General features: G+C 48.0%; 1 protein-coding gene across 6 annotated transcripts in view; it reads right to left on the bottom strand.

The window, feature by feature from the left end:
- Window positions 1-12,430, bottom strand: part of ARF3 (ADP ribosylation factor 3) — a 92,515-nt gene that overhangs the window by 64,157 nt on the left and 15,928 nt on the right. For 2 of the 6 annotated variants that reach the window (XM_063952706.1, XM_063952707.1), the window contains exon 3: window positions 11,710-11,806. The exons of the other annotated variants lie outside the window; for them this stretch is intronic. The gene's annotated coding sequence lies outside the window, so the exon portion shown is untranslated. The remainder of the gene's footprint in view (window positions 1-11,709; window positions 11,807-12,430) is intronic. 6 annotated transcript variants of the gene reach the window in all.

Raw genomic sequence — 12,430 nt, 5'->3', positions numbered from 1 at the left:
ATTGTTCTTACTCCTCTTCACCGTATAATCTTCAATACCTTTGGTATGAGAGGCAGAGGAGGAAACACATATACTGATTTGTACACCCAAGGTGTTACCAGTGCGTCCACAGCTATTGCCTGTGGATCTCTTGACCTGGCGCAATACTTGTCCAGTTTCTTGTTGAGGCGAGACGCCATCATGTCTACCATTGGTCTTTCCCAACAGTTTATTAGCATGTGGAAGACTTCTGGATGAAGACCCCACTCTCCCGGGTGAATATCGTGTCTGCTGAGGAAGTCTGCTTCCCAGTTGTCCACGCCCGGGAAGAACACTGCTGACAGTGCTATTACGTGATTCTCCGCCCAGCGAAGAATCTTGGCAGCTTCTGCCATTGCACTCCTGCTTCTTGTGCCGCCCTGTCTGTTTACATGGGCGACCGCCGTGATGTTGTCCGACTGAATCAACACCGGTTTTCCTTGCAGGAGTGGTTCCGCCTGGCTTAGAGCATTTTAGATTGCTCTTAGTACCAGAATGTTTATGTGAAGAGACTTTTCCAGGTTCGTCCATACCCCCTGGAAGTTTCTTCCTTGTGTGACTGCTCCCCAACCTCTCAGGCTGGCGTCCGTGGTCACCAGGATCAAATCCTGTATGCCGAATCTGCGGCCCTCCAATAGATGAGCCTTTTGCAACCACCACAGAAGATATACCCTTGTCCTTGGCGACAGGGTTATTCGCAGGTGCATCTGAGGATGCGACCCTGACCATTTGTCCAACAGATCCCTTTGGAAAATTCTTGCATGGAATCTGCCGAATGAAATTGCTTCGTAAAAAGCCACCATTTTTCCCAGGACTCTTGTGCATTGATGTACAGACACCTTTCCTGGTTTTAGGAGGTTCCTGACAGGTCGGATAACTCCTTGGCTTTTTCCTCGGGAAGAAAAACCTTTTTCTGAACCGTGTCCAGAATCATCCCTAGGAACAGCAGACGTATCGTCGGAAAAAAGCTGCGATTCTTGGAATATTTAGAATCCAGTCGTGCCGTCGAAGAACTACTTTAGATAGTGCTCTTCCGACCTCCAACTGTTCTCTGGAACTTGCCCTTTTTAGGTCGTGCAAGTAAGGGATAATTTAGATGCCTTTTTTCTTTGAAGAAACATCTTTTCGGCCATTACCTTGGTAAAAAGGCCCGGGGTGCCGTGGATAATTCAAACGGCATCGTCTGAAACTGATATTGACAGTTCTGTACCACGAACCAGAGGTACCCTTGATGAGAAGGACAAAATTTAGACATGGAGGTAATCCTTGATGTCCAGGGACACCATATAGTCCCCTTTTTTCCGGTTCGCTATCACTGCTCTGAGTGACTTTATCTCGATTTGAACCTTTTATGTAAGTGTTCAAAACATTTTAGATTTAGACTATGTGTCACCAAGCCGTCTGGCTTCAGTACCACAATATAGTGTGGAAAAATAATACCCTTTTCCTTGTCGTAGGAGGGGTACTTTGATTATCACCTGCTGGATATACAGCTTGTGAATTGTTTCCAATGCTGCCTCCCTGTCGGAGGGAGCCGTTGGTAAAGCAGACTTCAGGAACCTGCGAGGAGAAGATGTCTCGACTCTCCAATCTTTACCCCTGGGATAATACTCGTACGATCTAGGGGTCAACTTGCGAGTGATCCCACTGCGCCCTGAGACTCTTGAGACTACCCCCCCACCTTGAGTCCGCTTGCACGGCCCCAGCGTCATGCTGAGGACTTGGCAGACGCGGTGGAGGGCTTCTTTTCTTGGGAAAGGGCTGCCTGCTGCAGTCTACTTCCCTTACCTCTATGTCTGGGCAGATATGACTGGCCTTTTGCCTGCATGCCCTCATGGGAAAGGAAAGATTGAGGCTGAAAAGACGGTGTCTTTTTTAGCTGAGATGTAACTTGGGGTAAAAAAGGTTGGATTTCCCAGCTGTTGCTGTGGTCCCCAGGTCCGATGGACCGACCCCCAAATAACTCCTTCCCTTTATACAGCAATACTTCCATCTGCCGTATGGGATCTGTATCACCTGACCACTGTCGTGTCCCTGACATCTTCTGGGAGATATGGACAACGCACTTATCTTGATGCCAGAGAGCAAATATCCCTCTGTGCATCTCACATACATATATATAGAATGCATCCTATTAAATGCTCTACATGAATAAAATATTTTCAGTCAGGGAGTCCGACCAAGCCAACCCAGCACTGCATCTCCAGGCTGATGGCGATCGCTGGTCGCAGTATAACCACCGTATGTGTGTATATACTTTTTAGGATATTTTTCCAGCTTCCTATCAGCTGGCTCCTTGAGGGCGGCCGTATCTGGAGACGGTAACGCCACTTGATAAGCGTGTGAGCGCCTTATCACCCTAAGGGGTGTTTCCCAACGTACCCTAATTTCTGGCGGGAAAGGGTATAACGCCAATATTTGCTATCGGGGTAACCCTACGCATCATCACACACTTCATTTTATTTTATCTGATTCAGGAAAAACTACAGGTAGTTTTTTCACTCCCACATAATACCCTTTCTTGTGGTACTTGTAGTATCAGAAACACGTAACACCTCCTTCATTGCCCTTAACGTGTGGCCCTAATGAGAAATACGTTTGTTTATTCACCGTCGACACTGTATTCAGTGTCCGTGTCTGTGTCTGTGTCGACCGACTGAGGTAAATGGGCGTTTTTTAAAACCCCTGACGGTGTTTCTGAGACGCCTGGACCGGTCCTAATAGATTGTCGGCCGTCTCATGTCGTCAACCGACCTTGCAGCGTGTTGACATTCTCACGTAATTCTCTAAATAAGCCATCCATTCCGGTGTCGACTCCCTAGAGAGTGACATCACCATTACAGGCAATTTCTCCGCCTCCTCACCAACATCGTCCTCATACATGTTGACACACACGTACCGACACACAGCACACACACCGGGAATGCTCTGACAGAGGACAGGACCCACTAGCCCTTTGGGGAGACAGAGGGAGAGTCTGCCAGCACACACCAAAAACGCTATAATTATATAGGGACAACCTTATATAAGTGTTTCTCCCTTATAGCATCTTTTATATATATACAATATCGCCAAAATCAGTGCCCCCCCTCTCTGTTTTAACCCTGTTTCTGTAGTGCAGTGCAGGGGAGAGCCTGGGAGCCTTCTCTCCAGCTTTTCTGTGAGAGAAAATGGCGCTGTGTGCTGAGGAGATAGGCCCCGCCCCTTTTTCGGCGGGCTCGTCTCCCGCTATTTTTGAAGTTAGGCAGGGGTTAAATATCTCCATATAGCCTCTGTGGGCTATATGTGAGGTATTTTTTGCCTCTAATAAGGTTTTTATTTGCCTCTCAGAGCGCCCCCCCCAGCGCTCTGCACCCTCAGTGACTGTTGTGTGAAGTGTGCTGAGAGGAAAATGGCGCACAGCTGCAGTGCTGTGCGCTACCTTAAGAAGACTGAGGAGTCTTCAGCCGCCGATTTTGGACCTCTTCTCTCTTCAGCGTCTGCAAGGGGGCCGGCGGCGCGGCTCCGGTGACCATCCAGGCTGTACCTGTGATCGTCCCTCTGGAGCTAGTGTCCAGTAGCCAAGCAGCAAATCCACTCTGCACGCAGGTGAGTTCACTACTTCTCCCCTAAGTCCCTCGTTGCAGTGATCCTGTTGCCAGCAGGACTCACTGTAAAGTAAAAAACCTAAGCTAAACTTTCTCTAAGCAGCTCTTTAGGAGAGCCACCTAGATTGCACCCTTCTCGTTCGGGCACAAAATCTAACTGGAGTCTGGAGGAGGGTCATAGGGGGAGGAGCCAGTGCACACCACCTGATCTGGTAAAAGCTTTACTTTTTTGTGCCCTGTCTCCTGCGGAGCCGCTATTCCCCATGGTCCTTTCAGGAACCCCAGCATCCACTTAGGACGATAGAGAAATTCACATTAGCACTTAAAACATTCCACATATCCAACCAGTCAGGTGTTGGCGTTGCCGACGGAGACACCACAGTCATTTGTTCCACCTCCTCCCTAGGAGAGCCTTCTACCTCAGACATGCCGACACACGCGTACCGACACACCACACACTCAGGGAATCCTCTTATCTGAAGACACTTTGGAGAGACAGAGAGAGAGTATGCCAGCACACACCCAGCGCTAATGACCCAGGAAAAAACCCACAATATGTTTACCCAGATAGCGCTGTTTTACTTATCTGCGCCAAATTATGTGCCCCCCCCCCCTTCTTTAAAACCCTCTTTCACCGTGTAAGCAGGGGAGAGTCCGGGGAGCTTCTTCTCAGCGGTGTGCTGTGGAGAAAATGGCGCCGGTGAGTGCTGAGGAACAAGCTCCGCCCCCTCAGCGGCGGGCTTCGGTCCCGCTGATAATTTTCAAAAACTGGCGGGGGATCTCTTATATACAGTGCTCAGCCTGTATATATCCTTTTAAGCCAGATATGGAGGTTCTTATTGCTGCCCAGGGCGACCCCCCTGCGCCCTGCACCCTTACAGTGCCTGCCGTGTGTGTGTGTGTATGGGAGCAATGGCGCGCAGCGTTACTGCTGCACGTTACCTCAATGAAGATCTGAAGTCTTCTGCCGCCTCTGAAGTCTTCTTTCTTCACATACTCACCCGGCTTCTATCTTCCGGCTCTGCGAGGAGGACAGCGGCGCAGCTCCGGGACGAACGACAAGGGTGAGACCTGCGTTCCTTTCCCTCTGGAGCTAATGGTGTCCAGTAGCCTAAGAAACAGAGCCCAACGTTAAAGTAGGTCTGTTTCTCTCCCCTCAGTCCCACGATGCAGGGAGTCTGTTGCCAGCAGGCTCCCTGAAAATAAAAAACCTAACAAAATACTTTCTTTTCAGGAAACTCAGGAGAGCTACCTGTAATGCACCCAGTCTCCTCTGGGCACAGTATTAAACGGAGGTCTGGAGGAGGGGCATAGAGGGAGGAGCCAGTGCACATCCATACCTAAAGTTATTTTTTAGTGCCCATGTCTCCTGCGGAGCCCGTCTATTCCCCATGGTCCTTACAGAGTCCCCAGCATCCTCTAGGACGTAAGAGAAATGTTAAAATATAGATGTGTTCTTGCCTCAATACGCCATTTGCCGAAAATGTGTTCTTTCGCATCACTATATGATTAGGGCGCACACGCAGCTTATGCTGATTAAAATGATATGCGGCATGCTTATATTTTGTGAGTGACTGCAACTGCATAAGAAATGCTACAGTACAATGACTTCCAGGAAAACACTGTAATGTAGCATTTCGGATGCAGATACAACCGTAGTCACACACAGAATATAGGCATGTCGCATATCTTTTTAATCATCGTAAGCGGCCTGTGTGTCCTATTTGCATAGCAATGCAATTTAGCACATTTAAGCGGAAAAAGCAGTGCATAAAGACATTAGCAAGAAGGGCTGTTTAATGTGACTACAGCAAAAATGTAGGAGAACACATCTGTATATGGTAGTGAAAATGACTATTTGAGCTAAAGACTGAATATGTAAGGATTATTCATAAAAAAATAAGATTTTACTTACCGATAAATCTATTTCTCGTAGTCCGTAGTGGATGCTGGGACTCCGTAAGGACCATGGGGAATAGCGGCTCCGCAGGAGACAGGGCACAAGAATAAAAGCTTTAGGATCAGGTGGTGTGCACTGGCTCCTCCCCCTATGACCCTCCTCCAAGCCTCAGTTAGGATACTGTGCCCGGACGAGCGTACATAATAAGGAAGGATATTGAATCCCGGGTAAGACTCATACCAGCCACACCAATCACACCGTACAACTCGTGATCTGAACCCAGTTAACAGTATGATAAAACGAAAAGGAGCCTTTGAAAAGATGGCTCACAACAATAATAACCCGAATTTGTGTAACAATAACTATATACAAGTATTGCAGACAATCCGCACTTGGGATGGGCGCCCAGCATCCACTACGGACTACGAGAAATAGATTTATCGGTAAGTAAAATCTTATTTTCTCTGACGTCCTAGTGGATGCTGGGACTCCGTAAGGACCATGGGGATTATACCAAAGCTCCCAAACGGGCGGGAGAGTGCGGATGACTCTGCAGCACCGAATGAGAGAACTCCAGGTCCTCCTCAGCCAGGGTATCAAATTTGTAGAATTTAGCAAACGTGTTTGCCCCTGACCAAGTAGCTGCTCGGCAAAGTTGTAAAGCCGAGACCCCTCGGGCAGCCGCCCAAGATGAGCCCACTTTCCTTGTGGAATGGGCTTTTACCGATTTTGGCTGTGGCAGGGCTGCCACAGAATGTGCAAGCTGAATTGTACTACAAATCCAACGAGCAATCGTCTGCTTAGAAGCAGGAGCACCCAGCTTGTTGGGTGCATACAGGATAAACAGCGAGTCAGATTTTCTGACTCCAGCCGTCCTGGAAACATATATTTTCAGGGCCCTGACAACGTCAAGCAACTTGGAGTCCTTCAAGTCCCTAGTAGCCGCAGGTACCACAATAGGTTGGTTCATGTGAAATGCAGAAACCACTTTAGGTAGAAATTGAGGACGAGTCCTCAATTCTGCCCTGTCAGAATGAAAAATTAAGTAAGGGCTTTTATATGATAAAGCCGCCAATTCTGACACACGCCTGGCTGAAGCCAGGGCTAACAGCATCGTCACCTTCCATGTGAGATATTTTAAGTCCACAGTGGTGAGTGGTTCAAACCAATGTGACTTTAGGAAACTCAACACAACATTGAGATCCCAAGGTGCCACTGGAGGCACAAAAGGAGGCTGTATATGCAGTACCCCTTTTACAAATGTCTGAACTTCAGGCACTGAAGCCAGTTCTTTCTGGAAGAAAATCGACAGGGCCGAAATTTGAACCTTAATGGACCCTAATTTTAGGCCCATAGATAGTCCTGTTTGCAGGAAATGGAGGAAACGACCCAGTTGAAATTCCTCTGTAGGGGCCTTCTTGGCCTCACACCACGCAACATATTTTCGCCAAATGCGGTGATAATGTTTTGCGGTTACGTCCTTCCTGACCTTGACCAGGGTAGGGAAGACTTCATCTGGAATGCCTTTTTCCCTCAGGATCCGGCGTTCAACCGCCATGCCGTCAAACGCAGCCGCGGTAAGTCTTGGAACAGACAAGGCCCCTGCTGGAGCAGGTCCTTTCTCAGAGGTAGAGGCCACTGTTCGTCCGTGAGTATCTCTTGAAGTTCCGGGTACCAAGTCCTTCTTGGCCAATCCGGAACCACGAGTATAGTTCTTACTCCTCTCCTTCTTATGATTCTCAGTACTTTTGGTATGAGAGGCAGAGGAGGGAACACATACACTGACTGGTACACCCACGGCGTTACCAGAGCGTCCACCGCTATTGCCTGAGGGTCCCTTGACCTGGCGCAATATCTGTCTAGTTTTTTGTTTAGACGGGACGCCATCATGTCCACCTTTGGTTCTTCCCAACGGTTTACTATCAGGTGGAAGACTTCTGGGTGAAGTCCCCACTCTCCCGGGTGGAGGTCGTGTCTGCTGAGGAAGTCTGCTTCCCAGTTGTCCACTCCCGGAATGAACACTGCTGACAGTGCTATCACATGATTTTCCGCCCAGCGAAGAATCCTTGCAGCTTCTGCCATTGCCCTCCTGCTTCTCGTGCCGCCCTGTCTGTTTACGTGGGCGACTGACGTGATGTTGTCCGATTGGATCAATACCGCCTGACCCTGAAGCAGGGGTTTCGCTTGACTTAGGGCATTGTAAATGGCCCTTAGTTCCAGAATGTTTATATGAAGAGATGTTTCCATGCTTGACCACAAGCCCTGGAAATTTCTTCCCTGTGTGACTGCTCCCCAGCCTCTCAGGCTTGCCTCCGTGGTCACCAGGATCCAATCCTGAATGCCAAATCTGCGGCCCTCTAGTAGATGAGCACTCTGCAGCCACCACAGAAGAGACACCCTTGTCCTTGGCGACAGGGTTATCCGCTGATGCATCTGAAGATGCGATCCGGACCATTTGTCCAGTAGATCCCACTGAAAAGTTCTTGCATGGAATCTTCCGAATGGAATCGCTTCGTAAGAAGCCACCATTTTTCCCAGGACCCTCGTGCACTGATGCACTGACACCTGGCCTGGTTTTAGGAGGTTCCTGACTAGCTCGGATAACTCCCTGGCCTTCTCCTCCGGGAGAAACACCTTCTTCTGGACTGTGTCCAGAATCATTCCTAGGAACAGTAGACGTGTCGTTGGAATCAGCTGTGATTTTGGAATATTTAAGATCCACCCGTGCTGACGTAACACTACCTGAGATAGTGCTACTCCGACTTCTAACTGTTCCCTGGACCTTGCCCTTATCAGGAGATCGTCCAAGTAAGGGATAATTAAGATGCCTTTTCTTCGAAGAAGAATCATCATTTCGGCCATTACCTTGGTAAAGACCTGAGGTGCCGTGGACAACCCAAACGGCAGCGTCTGAAACTGATAATGACAGTTTTGTACTACAAACCTGAGGTACCCTTGGTGAGAAGGGTAGATTGGGACGTGGAGATAAGCATCTTTGATGTCCAGAGACACCATATAGTCCCCTTCTTCCAGGTTTGCTATCACCGCTCTGAGTGATTCCATCTTGAATTTGAACCTTTTTATGTAAGTGTTCAAGGATTTCAGATTTAAAATTGGTCTCACCGAGCCGTCCGGCTTCGGTACCACAAACAGCGTGGAATAATACCCCTTTCCCTGTTGTAGGAGGGGTACCTTGATTATCACCTGCTGGGAATACAGCTTGTGAATGGCTTCCAAAACTGCCTCCCTGTCGGAGGGAGACTTTGGTAGAGCAGACTTCAGGAACCGGCGAGGGGGAAACGCCTCGAATTCCAGTTTGTACCCCTGCGATACTACCTGTAGAATCCAGGGGTCCACTTCTGCTTGTAAAGCCCCAGCGTCATGCTGAAGACTTGGCAGAAGCAGGGGAGGGCTTCTGCTCCTGGGAAGCGGCTGCATGGTGCAGTCTTTTTCCTCTTCCTCTGCCCCGGGGCAGAAAGGAGTGGCCTTTAGCTCGCTTGTACTTATGGGAACGAAAGGACTGGAGTTTGAAAAGACGGTGTCTTTTTCTGCTGATGTGAAGTGACCTGGGGTAAGAAGGTGGACTTTCCAGCCGTTGCCGTGGCCACCAGGTCCGATAGACCAGCCCCAAATAACTCCTCCCCTTTATACGGCAATACTTCCATATGTCGTTTGGAATCCGCATCCCCTGACCACTGTCGCGTCCATAACGCTCTTCTGGCAGAAATGGACATAGCACTTACTCTTGATGCCAGGGTGCAAATATCCCTCTGTGCATCACGCATATATAGTAATGCATCCTTCAAATGCTCTATAGTTAACAATATATTGTCCCTATCCAGGGTATCAATATTTTCAGTCAGGGAATCCGACCACGCGACTCCAGCACTGCACATCCAGGCTGAAGCGATTGCTGGTCGCAGTATAACACCAGTATGTGTGTATATACTTTTTAGGATATTTTCCAGCCTTCTATCAGCTGGTTCTTTGAGGGTGGCCGTATCAGGAGACGGTAACGCTACTTGTTTAGATAAACGTGTGAGCGCCTTATCTACCCTAGGGGGTGTTTCCCAACGCGTCCTAACCTCTGACGGGAAAGGATATAGTGCCAATAATTTTTTTAGAAATTAGCAGTTTTTTGTCGGGGGAAACCCACGCTTTATCACACACCTCATTTAATTCATCTGACTCAGGAAAAACTATTGGTAGTTTTTTCACACCCCACATAATACCCTTCTTTGTGGTACTTGTAGTGTCAGAAATGTTCAATGCCTCCTTCATTGCCGTGATCATGTAACGTGTGGCCCTACTGGACATTACGTTTGTCTCCTCACCGTCGACACTAGACTCAGTATCTGTGTCTGGGTCTGTGTCGACCCACTGAGGTAACGGGCGTTTTAGGGCCCCTGACGGTGTCTGAGACGCCTGGACAGGCACTAATTGATTTGCCGGCTGTCTCATGTCGTCAACCGTTTTTTGCAAAGTGCTGACATTATCACTTAATTCTTTAAATACGATCATCCAGTCAGGTGTCGACTCCCTAGGGGGTGACATCACTAACCCAGGCAATTGCTCCGCCTCCACATCATTTTCCTCCTCATACATGTCGACACACACGTACCGACACACAGCACACACACCGGGAATGCTCTGATAGAGGACAGGACCCCACTAGCCCTTTGGAGAGACAGAGGGAGAGTCTGCCAGCACACACCAAGCGCTATATATATATACAGGGATAACCTTATATAAGTGTTATTCCCTTATAGCTGCTGTTTATATTATTTTTAGCTGCCAATAGTGCCCCCCCTTCTCTTTTTTACCCTGATTCTGTAGCAGGTCTGCAGGGGAGAGTCAGGGAGCCGTCCTTCCAGCGGAGCTGTGAGGGAAAATGGCGCTTGTGTGCTGAGGAGATAGGCTCCGCCCCTTCACGACGTCCTTATCTCCCGCTCTTTTCTGTAAAAGTGGCAGGGGTTAAAATACATCCATATAGCCCAGGAGCTATATGTGATGTATTCTTTTGCCAACCTAAGGTATTATCTGTTTATATTGCGTCTCAGGGCGCTCCCCCCCCAGCGCCCTGCACCCTCAGTGACCGGAGTGTGAAGTGTGCTGAGAGCAATGGCGCACAGCTGCGGTGCTGTGCGCTACCTTAGTCTGAAGACAGGACCGTCTTCTGCCGCCGATTTCACCGGACCTCTTCGCTCTTCTGGCTCTGTAAGGGGGCCGGCGGCGCGGCTCCGGGACCCATCCAGGCTGAACCTGTGATCGTCCCTCTGGAGCTAATGTCCAGTAGCCTAAGAAGCCCAATCCACTCTGCACGCAGGTGAGTTCGCTTCTTCTCCCCTTAGTCCCACGATGCAGTGAGCCTGTTGCCAGCAGGACTCACTGAAAATAAAAAACCTAAAATACACTTTTATTCTAAGCAGCTCAGGAGAGCCACCTAGCCTGCACCCTTCTCGTTCGGGCACAAAAATCTAACTGAGGCTTGGAGGAGGGTCATAGGGGGAGGAGCCAGTGCACACCACCTGATCCTAAAGCTTTTATTCTTGTGCCCTGTCTCCTGCGGAGCCGCTATTCCCCATGGTCCTTACGGAGTCCCAGCATCCACTAGGACGTCAGAGAAAAAAGGAATAGGCCTTTTTGAAAAATGCTAATCTTCAGGTGGAAAACCTGATACAGTGATGTAGAGAGTTCCAGAGGTGAGGAGGTACAATTTGAGTCTTGTACGTTTGTATGGTTGAGCCATAAGAAAACAGAAAGTGGTTGGAGTAGTGTTGAAAAGGGCAGAAATGTATAAAGGAATGGAACTATACAGTCAAACATGGGATCAACAGTTACACATATTTTCTTGTCTTTTTTTTAACCCAATTCAATAGGCATTCTGATTTCAATATTGTAAGTGACTTTTGCCATTTTGAAAAAAATATGTTACAAGACTTTCCGCTTTTACATAGCTGTAGTGGAAATCCAGAGTATAGTTATACATTGTATTATGCTTATTGCATAATATATTTACATTTCATTTTTTTTTATAACATTTATTTATATAGTGTGCACATATTCCTTTTTAGTATTTAATATAAAAAGTTAACATGTAGAAACTACCAATGCTCATATTTTCAAACCATAGCTGGACATATATAGAGCTGTATACAGTACCAAGGAATTGTTAAGATTATAGGGAATTTGTGAAATACATACCAGAATATTTCAGTTGCAAAGACTTAGATGCCCACAGAATTCTGTAGTGGTTGGAATATCACTGGACAGAGTCACCTGATTGGTCAGACTGTGCTGCCTAAGTGAAAACCCGCAACAGGTCACATATCAAATCACAAGAGTTAGGACAATATTTTCTTGTGAACACTCCGCTAGAAAAGTGCAGGCACCTTACAGCTCATCAGATCCAAGCTCACCCAAAAGTATGTATGGCTTGTTTTGCAAGGGTTTTCTAATCCACTGTATGGGCATTTCCATGAGCTAATTTATTAGGTTATGCATCTTGGCAATAGCGGTGGAAGCTAATAGTGCCACCATTATACTGTTAGTTGTATGTGAGTGAGGGGCTATGCAAAAATCATCAGACAATAACTACTAAGGGGGCGCAGGATTTGAAAGTGGAGACTCCCATAAGAGTGCAGGTGCTAGGATGGGGGAGATCAGATGAGTAAATCCCCCGGCTCTGCTGGTATTTAAGTAGTGCACAGTAATACTGTCTGGTGATCACCTGACAATAACCACTAAGGTACCAGATGATTTAAAGGAGGGGTCTTCCTTCTTTCAAATGAGTGCCCCTAAGTGTATTGAAGCCAGTATGAGGGAAGAACATCCCCCACTCTTGATCTGTAATGTAAAGCTGGGTACACACTGAGCGATATGCCCCTCTGATCCGCCGGATCAGATGGCATATTGCGCAGAATGG

The sequence above is a fragment of the Pseudophryne corroboree genome, chromosome 2 (genome assembly GCF_028390025.1).
Source record: "Pseudophryne corroboree isolate aPseCor3 chromosome 2, aPseCor3.hap2, whole genome shotgun sequence".
Taxonomy (NCBI): Eukaryota; Metazoa; Chordata; class Amphibia; order Anura; family Myobatrachidae; genus Pseudophryne; species Pseudophryne corroboree.
This window is presented reverse-complemented; position numbering and strand designations above follow the sequence as displayed.